Source organism: Garra rufa, chromosome 1 (assembly GCF_049309525.1).
Source record: "Garra rufa chromosome 1, GarRuf1.0, whole genome shotgun sequence".
Classification (NCBI taxonomy): Eukaryota; Metazoa; Chordata; class Actinopteri; order Cypriniformes; family Cyprinidae; genus Garra; species Garra rufa.
The window spans coordinates 81,264,317-81,279,013 of record NC_133361.1 but is presented as its reverse complement, the minus strand read 5'-3'; the positions used below and the strand labels follow the sequence as shown (position 1 = coordinate 81,279,013).

General features: G+C 40.9%; 5 non-coding genes across 5 annotated transcripts; all 5 read right to left on the bottom strand.

Annotated features, from left to right (window-relative positions):
* Positions 1-12,843: 12,843 nt before the first annotated feature.
* trnat-cgu (transfer RNA threonine (anticodon CGU)) lies at positions 12,844-12,917 on the bottom strand. The gene has a single exon. It is a non-coding gene; the product is annotated as a tRNA-Thr (tRNA).
* Positions 12,918-13,072: 155 nt separating this feature from the next.
* On the bottom strand, positions 13,073-13,162 carry trnar-ucu (transfer RNA arginine (anticodon UCU)). The gene is given in 2 exon segments: positions 13,073-13,108; positions 13,126-13,162. It is a non-coding gene; the product is annotated as a tRNA-Arg (tRNA).
* A 201-nt stretch (positions 13,163-13,363) lies between these two features.
* On the bottom strand, positions 13,364-13,437 carry trnat-agu (transfer RNA threonine (anticodon AGU)). Its single transcript has one exon. It is a non-coding gene; the product is annotated as a tRNA-Thr (tRNA).
* Positions 13,438-13,980: 543 nt separating this feature from the next.
* Positions 13,981-14,054, bottom strand: trnat-ugu (transfer RNA threonine (anticodon UGU)). Its single transcript has one exon. It is a non-coding gene; the product is annotated as a tRNA-Thr (tRNA).
* Positions 14,055-14,482: 428 nt separating this feature from the next.
* On the bottom strand, positions 14,483-14,556 carry trnat-ugu (transfer RNA threonine (anticodon UGU)). Its single transcript has one exon. It is a non-coding gene; the product is annotated as a tRNA-Thr (tRNA).
* Positions 14,557-14,697: the final 141 nt, after the last annotated feature.

The window sequence follows — 14,697 nt, the reverse complement described above, 5'->3', positions numbered from 1 at the left end:
CCATCAAAAACATTACAGTTCATTGCTATGTAAACCTACCACAAATTGTAATGCAGTATAGTACAGTAAAACTGCAACGCTCCAGTAATGGAACTCCAGTCTTACAATTATTCCATAAGAAGACTAGAAACAACCACATTTTTTTCAAAAGCCTTCTTAAAACACATTTAAAATATATATAAAACACTTACTTTGAAACCAGTGATGACTGTCGTTGAAAAGTTAAGAGCACAGATCCAACCTTCCTCAAGAGTCGATTCCCGCCAGTGCCTTCACCACAAAGCCAAAGATGCTCAATGCTCTGGAGCCTTTGGGGTTCAACTGCTACTGACACAAAAACAAAGAAATGAGTCAGACAATGTATATATCTGTACAAATTAAAATTTATTGATTTTTAATAGGTGATTGTTTACTCATCAGTGTGTTGAACATGGCAAATCCAAGATGCAGAATGACTAGATTGATCACTTACAACAATTGGATGACAATCTGATAAAAAAGAACGAAAAATATATAATATTTTCATTATTAAAATTAATTATTTTACTTGTATATGACTTTTTTCTTCCCTGTATATGCAGGTCTAAAGGTTGACTTTTATTGTAATTCTTTGTTATTAAAAAAAACAAGAATTATTATTATTATCTCTGTACACTGGTTTGTGAGTCTTTCCGTCTCTTGCTCGCTCTATCTCAAATGCATCGAGAGAGAGAGAGAGAGAGAGAGAGAGCGAGAGAGAGAGAGAGAGAGAGAGAGCGAGAGCGCGTTCAGTGTGTGCATCAGTGTCGCGCGCTCTCTCAAATCTGTGAGACAACACAATTTAAATGTGAAAATGTTACTGTTGATAATTGTAAAATTAATATATTTTTTAACTAACGTTACCTTGACCGACATGAATGTGAGGTTTTCTCTAGGGATGAGCGAGTACAGCATTATCTGTATCTGTATCTGTATCTGTTAACCATTTGAATTATCTGTATCTGTATCTGTACTCGGAGTGGGCGGGGCCTAACCCGGAAGTGGGTGGGATTTAACCTAGAAGTTGGTCATGTTGTCTTGAAATGGGCGGGGCTTTAACCGGTATGTTATTTTAAGCATGCAATTGATATGGGTTGATCAGAAATTGTTATATTTATTGCTGATTAAAAAACTATTTACATGACAGCATCAGCATTGAGCTTCAGATCAGTGGTTTTGATCATGATAACAAACGAACCATATACAGAACAAGTTTTGCAACAATGAATACAACACATGCGGTTGCAATTATGAAGTAAAATGTAATGGACAAGAGTTTTCATTTCAACATAACTTTCTTTTTTTAACCTTGAGCAGTGTGATTTTTTATTTATTTATTTATTTGGTTCTTTTTTTTTCCACACCAGGTATGTGTGTGTGTGTGTGTGTGTGTGTGTGTGTGTGTGTGTGTGTGTGTGTGTGTGTGTGGCTTATTCATTTGTAATATAGTTTTTTTTATACCACTACTTCAAACCAGCAGAAGGTTTTAAAAAAAAAAAACTCAGATGAACGGCAGAAAGAGGGAGAGTGTGTGTGTGTGTGTGTGTGTGTGTGTGTGTAACTAATTAATTTGTAATACCACTACTTCCTTTTTTTATTTTTTTTATTTATTTATGAAATACAAAAAAGAAAGTGTCAGACACTCAGTGAGTGAAGTAAAAAAAAAACTGGTCAGAGCCAATTGACTGTTTAAAAAAGAAAAAAAAATATCCGACAGGCAGAGACGCGAGTCGCTTTTACCAAGCACCACGTCTGAACAAACCCCGCGTTTACCAAAACTCTACTGGTTAAGTAAGTACTACAAACAAACCAAAGTAAAAAACAAACCTGAAGCTGAAGAAACCCTAAACGTTAACGGAAAAAAACCCGCAAACCTAAGTGACTGAGGGAGAGAACGAGAGAGAGCGCGCTGTTCTCTTCTCTTCTCAGTGTTCTGTGTGTGTGTGAGCAGAGCGGGACCGTTCACATGTCGCGCCTAAAAACGTGTGGAAAACGCTAGGCACGCCGCTTTCTTTATCAACAAAGCGCTCGGGCGCTCGCGCTCCGGAAGCATCTGCCGTTTCTAAGCAACCATCAGCTGCGCTCTAGCTCCAAGCTTCGGTGCGCTTGCTGCATTCTGAAAAGTTGATTTGTTTCGCTTCCATTATGCGCGCGCAAGCCGCGCGTCTACATTTAAAATAACGAATAAAATAATGAATTTGAGCACGCAAAAGACGCTACATGTGAACGGCCCCTAAACCTGTATGTGTGTAGGGGAGGGACGCTGTGATTAGTCTATCACAGAACGCAGACACAGTAAACTACCCAATGAGAATTTTTATTCATTCCGAGCACAGATATTGACTCGTATTACTCGTATGATACTCGTACTCGGCAAAAGTGCTTTATCTGTGCCGGATACTCGTTTCAGCCGAGTATCCGGCTCAACTCTAGTTTTCTCCATTCTAGCAGATCTGCGCCAATGACGTCAAACAGATAACGGCATTAACGGTAATCAACGGTGCTGGAGAGCGGGCCATAAAAATAAAGACGGAAAGAGACTTGTTTATGTGAACAGTAGTTTTAGATATTGTACATTCAAATAACAGTCCGTTGATTTTACACTTACGTACACAAAAATACTTTACCTGAGGAAAGCTCTTCCGTCGAGCGATGTCCACTCAATCAAAGGGAGTCCGGCTGTGCGCATGACGTGAACTGATCGCAGCTTAAATAGCCTCTGGTTCCTTCGCGGGCTTCGCACGTGAGGTGTAAAATAGTCAAAGTTATATTTATAACAATTTTATTCATTTAATTTTTATCATCTGAGATGTACATTTAGGTAATTATACCTTGTTATATTTCCAAGGCCCCCAATAAATAAATAAATAAATATACATACATTTTTTTAAAATATAACATATCAGTTAATAAAATATCACAAAAGTGTAACTCACTTATTTCAGAACCAGATGTCAGCAGAAGATCAATAGGTTCATTCTACACACTAAATTTTGCTTCTGGATTTGTATTTGGACATAAAATCACGATTATAACATTAAAAATTATTTTGCCAAAAGGTATCAGTTTTTGCAATTGCCACATAATTCCTAAACCCTTAATCTGTTGAAAGCATTTTATTAGCTCTGTTACAGACAGATACCATTCTATTTTTGGGGTGCAGAACAAACACACAGTCAGAAAGTGTTATATAATTTAGAGGAAGGGAACATTTTTAAATTATAAACAAAGTCCATGGTTGGCCTAAAAAATGAATATAAATATTATTTAAAATAGTAATACAACTAAATAAATAACAATGACAGGGAAAAGGTTTGACATCTCTAAAGCATTTAATAAAAATAATAATAATAATTTTGTAATTAAGTTAAGTGTGTTTTAATCTACATTGTGGGGACCAATTATTCACACAAAGAGTAAAACCTGAATTTTTGACATTTTTGTGACTTACAGGTATGGACCATAGTCGGGCTAAATGTGTCTAAATGTGCCGTTTCTCAACCAGAATCGGGTCAGATCCGCAGATCCAAAGCCTAGCCAAATCCGGCAACCATTGCTGGGCCAGAGCCGGCTCACTTCTGGCCAGCCGCTGCCAGAACACAGCCGAGTGAGCCGGCACTCAGCCGCAATCGGCCCAATTCCGCTGGCTACCTTTGCTTTCAAAACGCGATAAACGACTTTAAGACGAAGTACTCCTGTGATAATGCACAACAACAAAAAGTGCTGTAGTAATCCTATCATAATTATCTCTGCTTCAAAACTTTGGTTTTAGCATACAAGAAAAGAAAAACCACATATACCATCTAATGGTAAATTCTTGTGATACTGTACAGCAGAAAAGTGCTATGGTAATAAATTGTATTTAGCTTGTGTAAGTATTACCACAAAAGAACAACAGAAAAACCACATTTAATGGTAAATTCTTGATACTGTACAACAGAAAGTGCTGTAATAATTCTATCATAATTATATCTATTTCAAAACTTTGGTTTTACCATACAAAATGCCATCATGCCATCTAATGGAAAATTCTTGTGATACTGTACCGCAGAAAAGTGCTATGGTAATCCTGTCATATTTAGCTTGTGTTGTATTACCACAAAAGAACAACAGAAAAACCACATATAGCATTTAATGGTAAATTCTTGTGATACTGTACAACAGAAAGTGCTGTGGTAATCCTGTCATATTTAGCTATGCTCATTTGTTGTGTGGTAAATTTATGTTGTACTGTTGCAGTACCACAGGATTACCACTGGACATTTTTGTAAGGGACCCCTGCATGCTCCAGCTACGAAGGTGATAATTTCTAACGTGCCACCGTTTGTCAAAGATGATGCGATAGTACAAGAATTAACTCGGTTTGGAAAGATGGCAAGTGCCGTTAAAACGATACCGTTGGGGTGTAAATCTGCCGAACTTAAACATGTCTTGTCTTTCAGATGGCAAGTGTTTATGTTTTTATCATCCCCTACTAAAACACTAGACACTTTGTTTCAAGTAATGTGTGGGGAAAGCTCTTACATGGTTTACGCTAGTACTGACAGTCTGCGTTGTTATGAGTGTGGTGAAACCGGTCATAAGAGATTTTCCTGCCCTCATAAACAACAGGCAGAGGAAGTTGCAGGGATGTCAGGAGTGTGAGCAGTGCAGAGGAAAGGCCACTGGGCAATGTAGGGGCTCAAAGTGGGGAAGGACGAACGAGGGAAGTTGATGGTGGTGATACCAACATTAACATAGTGGAGGTGAATGACATTGCTTCTGGTAGTATACTTAATAGGAATGAAGAGGATGCGTTTAACCTCTGTAATGTTACTGTTGCGTTGGATCACAAAAATGATGGGATTAAATGATGAGGTGGAGAAAGATTCAGAAGATGAGAGTATTCGGGATGATGATTCATGCACTGATGTAGATTATAGTAAACCTGGGGATTTTTATTCTGTGGATCAGATAAATAACTTTCTAGATGAAACTTAGGGGAAGTCTGTTGATATTGAAGAGGTTTTTCCTGATTTAGATAAATTTGTTGCATCTGTAATGAAAGCTCGGAGGGAATGTAGCGTTGAAGTTTTGTCACAGCAAAAAGGTTCGGGCTAAAGAAGTATTTGACTAGCCTGGCTAACGCCAAACCACGTCATGACAAGTTCGTCATGGATCGTGTTCTGGGAACCACATGTTCATTTTCTCGTATTTGAGGCGTGGTTTACAAATGCCCAGAGCCGTTTATTGGGCGATACAAATGTCTATCAAATGCGCCTGTGCGTAGCTCATAGCCAATCGTTTCAATTGTACCGGATGACGTATGTAGAGCGAACGCCAAAAGTTGCTCTTTTTTCAAAATAAACTTGCATTCTAAACTACTTAGAACACTATCTAAGGCTGCATCGAAATATAACTTCGCATCTGCTGCCATGCTGGATCCATAGTTATAAACAAACTGCTTCGGTGAGTCGCATAGAAGGCGTGAATAAAATCGCACTGCGCGCAAGGCAGTATGGGGAAACCCAGGCTAGTATTTGACAGCAGTCAGGCAAAAAATGAAAAATGAAAAGGTTAGACGTCGTTCTACTAGGACAAATTCTAAATAAGTGCACATGGGGACTTGGCATTTACTCTATTGTCTTCTTTTTTTTCTTTTTTTCCCTTTTCCCTGTTTACTGGGAATGAGGCTAGAAATAGAAGTAAATGGTTATTATTAAAAGAATGTATAGATTTAAAGGGTTTTCGAGTTATGTTTTTACAAGAAACACACAGTACTGTAGGATTTCAGCGCGAATCAGACAATTCAGGAGATTCGATTAGAAGTAAAAACATTTCTACAGCCTCAAACTCCACAAATTCCAGCAACTCCAGCATGACCAGACCCCTGTCGTAAAATTTGTCATTTGACAACCTGGCTCCAGCCAGCCTGAAGCAAACCTAACTAACTAGGAACTTGCAACATTAACACAAAAGGACCCTTGTTGATAATCCCAAATTTGGGGCAAGTAACCAAGATTAATGGTCAACGAGTTGCACATCTTGGACATCACATGAGGGAAATCACTAGTAGAGACTGTGCGTGGTGGGCTCCCCCACGCACAGGACACAGACTAAATTCTTTCTACACCCTTTTGACCTTTTCCTCCCTCACAGAACACATCCTTACATCCACAGTATGGCACAGGAAACTGCCTGTTCACATATACACCTAAAATGATGATAAAAAGGACTCATGAGCAACTCATCATTTCTATGCATAACTTCCTATACTCTTTGTAACCCATACATTTGCCTATTATGTTTTAATCACTTATTGTGTATGTCCCTTTTGATAACTATTGAATAGTTTAATGGTTTATATTGGTGTTTGATATGCGTGAACTCGAAATTGCAATCTTGAAATGTTTCTATAATTCAATTCTTTGTAAAATGTATTTTAGTCTTGTTATCGAAATCATGTCCAAATTTAACTTTGCCAAGAGCGGGAAAGTTGGGACCACGGGACTGATAAGATAGCATTGTGATTTATGGTTGGGGAGGAGAAACTAACCTTACCCCGACTTAGGACAATGTTCTAATTGGTCAAGACATCATTTGGGATGTGTCCAAAAGCTGAGTTTAAATACTCAGGACACCATCAAATCTCTCTCTTACTCCTTACTCTTATGCTCTCAATCTCTTACGACTTCGTGCCGCCGCGTCTCGACGCTGCCTGGCCTGCATGCCAGCTGCTCCTCTAAAGGAAACATGAGGAGATCATTACACTCCTGTCTTTTACTTTAATTCTTTATTTCTTTCCGTTGAGAGTTTCGTGTTCTTGTTAAGTTTTGTGCAAGCCGCGACCGACCCAAACGTCTTCGCTGACCTGAACTTTAACAGCGCACAACTCGCATCCTCAGCCAAGCCAACGCCCAAGACTTCACAAAGGACCACAGAACTAACCAATCAGCAACCTCGGGAAGGCCCCCTTTCTGGAACGAGCGACAAAGGAATTCCCTCTACACAAGGCAACGCAAGTAACCTCCAGGTTCTAACTGAACTGGTGCATTTGATATAGTTTAATAACCTCTTTGAGAGACTCAATACGAGGGTTAATTAAGTGATTGATGGTTGTTCAGGTCTAAGCAATTACACATATTGCTATAAACTTGGGACTTCATATTTTCATTCCTTTAAACTCATTCTTTCCTCACTTTCTCTTTCTGCAACCTGTGTGAATGCGTGTGTTTATGTTAGATTAGTTTGTATGTGTTAGGTTTATCCAATAAAATCATATTTTTATTAGAAAAGATAAGTATCTTGTGTTTTGTGCTTACAAGTTAATGTCTTAAACTGCCGATTTTGCTACTGTGCTAATATATAGTGTTTTCACTATATTCTGGATAGTAATATCCATTGCAGAGTTTCTGTTACACGGCTCGTTTAATGAATCGCGGGTCGACTCTGAACAGCCGTAAAACAGCGATTCTGTTCAAATTCCCTATTGAATCATATTCGATTCCCTTTGAGCTAAATTAAATGTACTTAATCCCTACAGTACTGAAGACAATGAAAGTGATTTGGGAATGTGGTGGGGGGGTGATTATGTGTTAAGTCATGGTACTAACCTTTGTGCAGGAGCTGCAACACCTAGATGTAGAGTTAATATTTTGTCTAAATCTGAGATAGTAAAGGTGGGAATCAAGGTGGGAATCAAGTATAGGGTTTTTAATCTAATTAATGTTTATGCCCCTACAACGGGTAGAGAGAGGATTGATTTTTTTCTTAAATTTAAAGATGTGGTTTCTTCCTTTTCTATTGATGATTTTCTGATAATTGGAGGAGATTGGAATTGCACTTTGGATTTTATTTATGACAAGAATGGGGAGGAACCCTATTTTATGTCAGCCTCTTGTTTAAAAGAGATTGTCACAGAGTGTGGCCTTATTGATGTGTGGAGGGAGAAAAACAAGGAAATTAAACAATATACATAGATAAAAGTGACAGAAAATAGGATAAGTACAGCACGGTTAGATAGATTTTATGTTAAGAATACAATGCGTAGTAGAAGCCCAAGCTCAATCTCAGATCATCATTTAATTTCACTAAAGTTATTTTTAACTCAAACGATCCCTCATTGTTTTTATTGGAGATTTAGTAATAAGCTGTTGGATAACCTTGACTTTCATGAAAAGTTTGAAATTTTTTTGGAAGCAGTAGTCTGAACAAAAAAGCAATTATGAAAATCTTCTTCAATGGTGGGAAGTGGGAAAAGCCCAAATAAAGCTTTTCTGTCAGCAGTTTTCGTCACAAATTTGGATTAGTATTAGAAAGAAAATGTCTCAGTTAGAAGAAGATATCTTTGTTTTATATGATTCACTGTTAAATAAGAATGATATTGCAGTGCAAGAGAAACTGTTGTGTAAAAAAGAGGAGTTAAGGAATATTTTACATGAAAGAGTGAAATCAGCACCTGTTAGAACAAGGTTTACTACCATCAATGATATGGATGCACCTACAAAATATTTTTTCAATTTGGAAAAAAAAACTGGCTTATGATAATCCAATGTATTGTTTACGAAGTCCTGATGGAAGTTTTACATCTGACCCCCTAATGATGAGAAGACTTGCTATTGAATTTTATTCAGAATTATATGCCAAAGAGGACATTGATCTTGAAGCAACATGTGAACTTTTTAATGACTTACCAACTTTAAAAGAAGAAGATACTGTCTCTTGACCTTAACATCACTTTTGAAGAGATAACTGATGCGGTAAAGCAACTTTCAATAGGACGTACACCAGGCTATGATGGACTTACAGCTGAGTTTTATAAGTCTCTTTGGGGAGTAATTGGACAAGACTTTTTTTTAAAGTTTTGGAAGAAAGTTTTAAGTTAAAGGTTCTGCCAAAAAGTTGTCAAAGAGCAGTCCTTACTCTTCTTCCAAAGAAAGGAGATTTGTGTTTGCTTAAAAATTGGAGACCTGTTGCTGTTCTCAATTCAGATTATAAAATATTGTCTAAATGTATTGCAAATCGACTCAAAAAAGTACTGGATCTCTTGATTCACGATGACCAGACTTATTGTATTCCAGAAAGATGTATTTATGACAATTTGTTTTTAATGAGAGATCTTTTAGAATATTTAAGATTGTACAATGTTAATGTTGGAATTGTATCTTTGGATCAAGAAAAAGCATTTGATCGTGTCGATCATCAATATTTGTTTCATGTATTAAAATGCTTTGGCTTTGGGGATTAGTTTATTTCATGGATAAAATTGTTGTACAAGGGATCTGAGAGTATGCCCTTACGCAGCAAAAATATATTTCTCAATATATTATGTGACAATATATTTCATGTGTCTGTGTCTCCATATATTGTGAAATTTACATAGTAATATATCATATGATATATTATATAATAATATATTATATATATTTAAGTAATATATTGCAATATATGGAACAATACTGCAATTATTGCCGTTTTCATATATTGAATAAATACATATTATTATACTATTTAATATATTGTTATGTATATTGAAATATATCCCACATTATATGAAATTATATATTGGAAGAGGCATTGTATATATATTAGGGATGCACCGATACCACTTTTTTGGAAAACGAGTACGAGTACGAGTACTTGCATTTCAGTACTCGCCGATACCGATTCCGAGTACTTAATAAAAACATGATTTAAATTTACAGGTAACAGCTTTAGTCATATAATTTAACAAAAAAAAACAAAAAAAAAAACCAAGGGACTAGTTTAGAATTAAGAACATTTATTTAAAATGAAAAGCATGTTGTATGCAACATATTACAGAATAAATAATTATAAAAAAAATTTAAACAGTGACAGTGCAACTCAAGTATTTTTTTCAGTTTGTTGTAAACTCTGCCGCTTTGGACAACACAAGGGGCATTAATAAACATCTTTGCTATTTAGTGCACAATATTTGAATAAACTAACAACATCCACCAACATAGAACTGTGGCAGTCAGTGCAACTGAGGTAGGTATTAACATCAAGTCTAAGACTACTCACTTAAATGGAGCCTATTTAGAAAAAGTGAGTGGCAGTTTTTTTTTTTTCACGAAAAGTAGCTTTTCTGCATTATCAGCAGTCAGCTTGTTTCTGTTTTCATCCTCTCAGCCCCATGTAGCAGTGTGGAAAGTGAAAGGCTTTTTAGCTCAGTGTCACACATTATAGTATTTATGGGCCATTTTAGCCAAAGTGGGGAACCTGATTTTGTTGACACTACAGTACTTCAGAGGACTGTCTTCACGAGGGCTTGGGGCCTCTCCGAGGTATGTTTCGAGCTCAATGGCAGACCCTGCTGCCAGCGGCTGTGCTGCCTGGGGCTGCTCCTTAGCGATTTCTTCAAATACAGTGTCCAGACTGCTGCTAGTGCTGGCCTGGGCCTTGAGAAACAGTTTAGCAGGAGGTTCTGCAGCTTCTGCCCGACTCCCCTCTGCCTCAGCTCTGGACATCTAAAGCTCCTGCTTCAGGTGCAGCTTGGCCTCCGGAGCAGTGTTGTTGGAGAAGAAGCGATCTTTATACCTAAACAAAATTCATGAATGTATTAATATGTGGAAAAATAGGACTGATTTTAGTTTCCCCTAAACCACTGTCACAAATGCCAGCCATTTGGCTTTCTGGTAGTAATAAGGGAAATATATTTCATATTATATATTGCATACATTTGTATGTGTGTATTTTAGTTACAAAAATATAATATAATACTTCAGATGGAAATTAATCTTACATTTAGTACTGTAGTTTATCATTGAATACCTATAGCACACAGACTTTACCTTGGGTCAAGTATGGTGGAGATGAAGTACAGTGGGTTGGTCTTGACGTCACTGAAGCGCTTCTTGACAGCTGCCAGTAAGGTTGCTTTCATTGTCTTGACGCCGTGGTCCTCGTCTGTTTCTCTGTTTAGAAGTCTCACTAGCACAGCTGAGATGACATCAGAGGCTAGTGCGTCTTAGCTGCTCACTTTTTTAGTTAGTTCCTCAAAGGGGGCGAGGATGGCAACAGTCTTCTCCATAAGAGCCCATTGGTGAGCGGTGAGATAGTCAGGGAGTTCATGCTCGGACACAAACACCCCCAGCACTCGCTTTTGCTCAATGAGGGACTGGAGCATGTAATACGTGCTGTTCCAGCGCGTCTGTACGTCCTGCTGCAGTCTCTTTATTGGCTGGTTGAGCTGTCCCTGAATGTCCTGGAGGCGGGAGTAGGCTAAGGCTGAATGTTTAAAATGCCCAACTATTTTCCGCCCCACTGCTATAGCATCAGCTATGCTCCTCTGTGCTAATAAGCCCTCATGAACAGCCAGTTGGAGCGTGTGCGCGACACACGGCAGACTTGGGAGCCCTGCGTCATTCATAGCTTTAATCATGTTTTTGGCATTGTCACGAAGCACAACATGTACTGATGTTTTAGGTATACCCCATGTCTGGAGCATTTCCTCAAACACATGCGCTATAGCCTGGCTGGTGTGCGAGCCGCGGAATTGTTTCGCATGTAATATGGCTCATTGCGGCGTGAAACTCTCGTCTATCCACTGGGAGGTTAGGCTAATTAGCGACACGGGGCTAACACTGCTTGTCCAAATATCCGTGGTGAAACTAAACGCAGAGGAGGCTTGCAGTAGGCTGTGGATATGTTTTTTCACGGAGTCGTGTAGTTTAGGCAGCTCCGTGTCAGTCATGTAGCGGCGGCTTGGGACATCATATCTGGGCTCCAGAACATGGAGGAGACGTAGGAATCCCACATTTTCTACCTCCGAGAGTGGCTGGTCACTCAATGCAATGTACTCGATAATTGCCTGTGTTATTTTCACAGCACGTGGATTGTCTCTGGACATTTTCTCTCGTCTTGCAAGAGTTTGCTGCAGCGTGGGTTGCATTGGTTTAGAAGCATGGGTAAACTCTTTGTACTCGTTGTCGTGTTGGGATTTTAGGTGCTTGATTAAATTACTTGTGTTAAATGCGCTACCTTTTGAGCCTCCTTTGGACAATTTCGCTGAGCACAATTTGCAGTCCACCTTTGTTTTGTCGTCTTCATTCACTTTGAAATAGTTCCACACGACTGACATGTCTCGCCTCGCCTTCTCCCCGCTCTGAGCTGCAACCGGGGCCTGGGGGCGGGCCCCTTACACGCTGCTCAAACATAGACACTTCTCAGACCGTGGTATCGGTCTCCGGTATCGGGGGACTTTTAACGACTACAAGTACTTTAGAAAATGTGGTATCGAGGCCGATACCAGATACCGATATCGGTATCGATGCATTCCTAATAACATGTGTTTTTCCTTAAGCAAAGGCTTTTAGGGAGAGAGGTGTGAGAGTGAGGGGCGAAGAGAGGGGGTTAGGTCAGCGTGGGATTGTTGGCTCTCTTTGAAGATTGCTTCTCCAGATTAGTTTGCAAAATTAACCACTCGCTATCCCTGTTTGCAGGTGAGAGGGTAGTGTTGCAAGAGAAACCGCCCGCTTACCTCGAGCTTCTCTGTGTCCCCATTCGCTGTCCGTTTTTTGGTAAAGCACGAGCTCGGCTGTATTGTGGCGCGCAACCAAAGGCATCGCTGGGATTCGAACGCAGGATCTCCTGTTTACTAGACTAGCCTGGCAGCACGTTCGCCCTCCGGGAGGGCGACTCAGACGATCCAGGCTTCCAGAGAAGAGACCAAGGGTTGGCTGACCGTGCGCTGGACAGCTTTAAGGCGTTTGCCGACAACTGAGTCTGGGCGATTTGCAAAATTACCCACTCGCTGCCCTAGCTATCCCTGTTTCCGGGTCGCTTTCGGAAAAGCTTGCGCTTGCTGGACTGCAAAGCCGCCCAAGGCACCGCTGGGATTTGAACCCAGGATCTCCTGTTTACGATACAGGCGCTTTAACCAACTAAGCCACGGCGCCAAACCGCATGCAAGGTTGTCGGGAGGGTCACTCAGAGGATCAAAACATCCAGAGGCGGGCCAGGTGCTGGTACGCTTAAAAGAGAATGTCTACAAATTTCTACTGCCTGAGGGCAACACTGCACAGTATGAGAGTTACTAGAAAGCCAAAAGCCACGACTCTAGTGGGACTCGAACCCACAACCTTTGAATGGCCTCGTCTGGCAGTCTAGAAGTCCAATGCGCTATCCATTGCACCACAGAGCCCATAAAGGGGTAGCAAGCAGAGCCGCGTGAAGGCTGACCTTTCGGGTCTGTGGCCGTCCAACGGTAAGAGAGCGCAGGCTCTCTCTGCAGGAAGGACAGGCCCTAGGGTCTCTGCACAATTGCGGTGTCGTTTGAAAGGCAGAGGCACTGTAAGGGCCTCAGGTCCAAGGGAGAGCAAAAAGATCCAACCTGTCGTTTGCAAGGCACCGCTGGGATTCGAACCCAGGATCTCCTGTTTACTAGACAGGCGCTTTAACCAACTAAGCCACGGCGCCACTCCTCTTTTTAGGAGTGGGGAGGGCGGCTCAGAGGATGCATGAATCAACACTTCGAACATCCTGCTGCCTCCACTTGATGCAAGACAGTGATTGCCATACCAAAAATGAATTGGTTCTTGGGCATGTTTTGTTACCTTTTAAATATGATTGACTTTTTTTTTAATCAATGTACGCTGAGAACAGGAGGCCTCAAAATGGTTTCTGCTGTGCGAGGGCAACACTGTGCAGTATGGGCTTAACAAAATGGCAAAAAGCGTGACTCTGGTGAGACTCAAAACCGCAACTTTTGAATGGCCTCATCTGGAATTCTAGAAGTCCAATGCACTATCCATTGCGCCACAGAGCCGGTCAATATGCCAGGCTGGGCCACTGAGGGCTTTTCTTACAGATTTGTGCCTATCCAGCTAAGCCGAGTGGCACGCTGTGTGGGCAGAAAGACAGGTCCTCAGGTCTTTGCACAATTGAGGCACGGTTCAAAAATATACAGTGTAGTTGGGGTCTCCCATCCAACAGTGAGGCCAGAGACAGCCACCGGTGGAAAGGCACCGCTGGGATTCGAACCCAGGATCTCCTGTTTACAAGACAGGCGCTTTGACCAGCTAAGCCACGGCGCCACCTCGGTTGGATCCGTTAGCCTGGGATGCTATCCTTCAAAAGCAGGTGAGAGGGTAGTGTTGCAAGAGAAACCGCCCGCTAACCTCGAGCTTCTCTGTGTCCCCATTCGCCGTCCGTTTTTTGGTAAAGCACGAGCTCGGCTGTATTGTGGCGCGCAGCCAAAGGCATCGCTGGGATTCGAACGCAGGATCTCCTGTTTACTAGACTAGCCTGGCAGCGCGTTCGCCCTCCGGGAGGGCGACTCAGACGATCCAGGCTTCCAGAGAAGAGGCCAAGGGTTGGCTGACCGTGCGCTGGACAACTTTAAGGCGTTTGCCGACAACTGAGTCTGGGCGATTTGCAAAATTACCCACTCGCTGCGCTAGCTATCCCTGTTTCCGGGTCGCTTTCGGAAAAGCTTGCGCTTGCTGGACTGCAAAACCGCCCAAGGCACCGCTGGGATTTGAACCCAGGATCTCCTGTTTACAAGACAGGCGCTTTAACCAACTAAGCCACGGCGCCAAACCGCATGCAAGGCTGTCGGGAGGGTGACTCAGAGGATCAAAACATCCAGAGGCGGGCCAGGTGCTGGTACGCTTAAAAGAGAGTGGCTGCACCCGAAATCGCATACTTAATGAGTAGGTACTTAATTTCAATAAGTAG